The sequence below is a fragment of the Lipotes vexillifer genome, unplaced genomic scaffold (assembly GCF_000442215.2).
Source record: "Lipotes vexillifer unplaced genomic scaffold, Lipotes_vexillifer_v1.1 scaffold518, whole genome shotgun sequence".
NCBI lineage: Eukaryota > Metazoa > Chordata > Mammalia > Artiodactyla > Lipotidae > Lipotes > Lipotes vexillifer.
This window is the reverse complement of record NW_006780945.1, coordinates 1,996,776-1,999,787: the sequence shown is the minus strand read 5'-3', so window position 1 is coordinate 1,999,787 and position 3,012 is coordinate 1,996,776.

Genomic DNA, 3,012 nt, shown 5'->3' with positions numbered 1-3,012 from the left:
TGACAAAGCAAGAGACTTTTTTTTTTAAACCTATTTTTTTTAAATAAATTTATTTATTTACTTTTGGCTGTGTTGGGTCTTCATTGCTGTGAGCGGGCTTTCTTTAGTTGCAGCGAGCGGGGGCTACTCTTTTTTTTTTTTTTTTTGGTATGCGGGCCTCTCACCGCCGCGGCCTCCTCCGCCACGGAGCACAGGCTCCAGACGCGCAGGCCCAGCAGCCACGGCTCACGGGCCCAGCCGCTCCGCGGCACGTGGGATCCTCCCAGCCCGGGGCACGAACCCGCGTCCCCTGCATCGGCAGGCGGACTCCCAACCACTGTACCACCAGGGAAGCCCCGGGGGCTACTCTTTGTTGCAGTGTGTGGGCTTCTCTTGCTGCGGAGCACGGTCTCTAGGCGTGTGGGCTTCAGTAGTTGTGGCCTGCGGGCTCAGTAGTTGTGGCTCACGGGCTGTAGAGTGCAGGCTCAGTAGTTGTGGTGCACAGGCTTAATTGCTCCGTGGCATGTGGGATCTTTCCGGACCAGGGATCGAACTCATGTCCCCTACACTGGCAGGCAGATTCTTAACCACTGCACCACCAGGGAAGCCCAAAGCAAGAGACTTTAATGGGAAAGTGCGCCCTGGTGGAGAGCCAGCGGGGTAAGGGAACCCGGGAGAACTGCTCTGCCACGTGGCTCGCAGCCTCAGGTTTTATGGTGATGGGGTTAGTTTCCGGGTTTTCTCTGGCCAGTCACTCTGACGCAAGATCCTTCCTGGTGGCTCGCGCATGGCTCAGCCAAGATGAATTACAGCAAGAATGATTCTGGGAGGTTGGTAGGACATATGGACTGGTGTCTGCTCTCTCCTTTTGACCTTTCCCAAATCCTTCCAGTTGGTGGTAGCTTGTTAGTTCCATGTTCCTTACCAGGACCTCCTGTTATAAGATAACTCGTGCGAGTGATTACTATCTTGCCTGGTCAGGGCAGGTGGCTTCGGCCAGTGGTTCCCCTAACACGTTCATCCTCCAATGGCCCTCATTCCCCGAAAAGCAGGGAACCTGCCCGCCTGGCTGTGATGACACAGAATCCTTCATGGGCCATCCGTGCCAGTTGTGTTTTGCCTCTATTCCACCTCCCTCTCCTCATAGGTGACTTGAACAATTATTGGTTTAACCTTGGTTCTCAAGGGCAGTGTGCATCATTAATCATATTTGGCAGTGGGGAGAGGGGATTTTTAAAAATAGCCACTTAGGCTTCTTCTTGGCTAGAGACTCAAATTCCAGAGTCCAGAATGGAACCGAGAAATCAGCTTTTTAAACAAACACAACAACTGACCCTGAAGCTGTGCGCTGAAGTTTGGGAAAGCCTAAGGACCAGCTTATTTCCATTTTTGTGAGTTGCTGTCTCCCTACGCAGACTGGCAGTGGAGGAAGACGAGCCTGGGACCGGAAGGTCCCAAATCACTGGTCACTCCAGCCAAGGGTTCTCAGATCTGTGGTTTCATGTAATCTCTACAGCAATCAACAGGGGAAGAGGGGCAGGGATTATCACCTCATTTTATAGATGAGCAAGTTCTGTGCTCTTTGGACAACTCTGTTGCCCTTTCCAGCTCTAAAACTCTATGATTTCATGGCAGGACATCAAAACACCAGGCTTAAGCTTTACGTCCATCACTTGTGACCTTAGGTAGGCTCTCTTCCCAACTTGGCCTCCAGTTCCCACATGAGGATAATAAAACCAGGCATCATCTCAGGGGGCTTCTCTGAGGGCTCTCCCAAAACAGGTTAATCACGGGGGCTTAACTTTGTCGTAAATTGGGTTTGATTATGACCCTAATCTCTTGTCACCCAAACTCAGTCTTCATACTTGATTGTTTGCACTGCAGAATCAAATCTTCCCGTCTCAATTTAAGAAGGAAGGAAGGAAGGGAGGGAGGAAGGGAGGGAGGGAGGGAGGGAGAAGGCTCTCAGAGGAAATCCATCATTGGATTTAAATTTGAGGGACTGCACCAGAATGCCAGTGGATGGGTTAATGTGGCAGAGTGGGTATGAGGACAAACTATGAAACTAAAGGAAAATGACTACAGGTTGTGTGGTGCGAGTGACAGCAAGAATGAAGGCTGTTGTAGCCAAGGGCTGAAGTATAGATTGTTTATGGCCAGTCCCCACTTTAGCAAAACCACAACTGCTATTAAGACACTCAGATGCACCATCAGTGGTTCTGAACTTTGCATGATGATTTGAACTCTGCCTTATCATCAGAGTGAAAGCAAACAGCATGTCTACCAAAGGGGCTGAAATTTCAGCTGCTGCCAGGCATCCTGGAGCTCCATCACAGTCCCAGAATAGCGCAGCTCGGTTCCCAGCAGCCTCGGGCTGCACCGCAGCAGCTGGGCTTCCGGCAACGGAGCTGGAGTCGAGCCTCAAGCAGCAGCCGGAACAGCTGGGACCGAACTCCACCCAGATGCCAGCTGGCTGGCACTGCCCTGCTGGAGGTGCCATCTCTGGTAAGTGCAGGCAAGTCTGGCTCTCCTGTGGCACCCTGACTCCCCCCCTGTCCCCTTGGGGTCCTGGCTGAGTTTGAGAAAACCCTCAGGGTGCCCTCAAATCCCAGGCAAAGGGGTGGGGGCAGAGACCGGGTCTTTTGAAGGCTTTGGGTGATCTAGGCTGGTGGCTGGCGAGGCTGATGAAGGGCAGAGCCGTGCTGAAGCTGGGCAGGCTGCGGTGTGCACAGAGAGGACATGACCACAGCGGGCTGGTGGCCACCAGGAGAACAGGGCTGAAGAAGGGAGAAAGGGCAGAGAGGGAGACACACAGCCCTGCCACAGGCCAGGCAGTTGCCCAGCGCAGCGCTGTTGTGAGGCTGGCTTCTGAAGGTGATGGGATTGTTGGCAGAAGGGAGAGCGGCTGAGAAGGAAGGCTGCAGACTAGACAGCTGGTCAGCTCTGTTCCCAATGTCCTTCTACTGTACTGGCCCGTGCAGATCCTTCATCCATTTATTCCCTCGCAAATTTTTTTTTTTTTTTTTTTGGCTG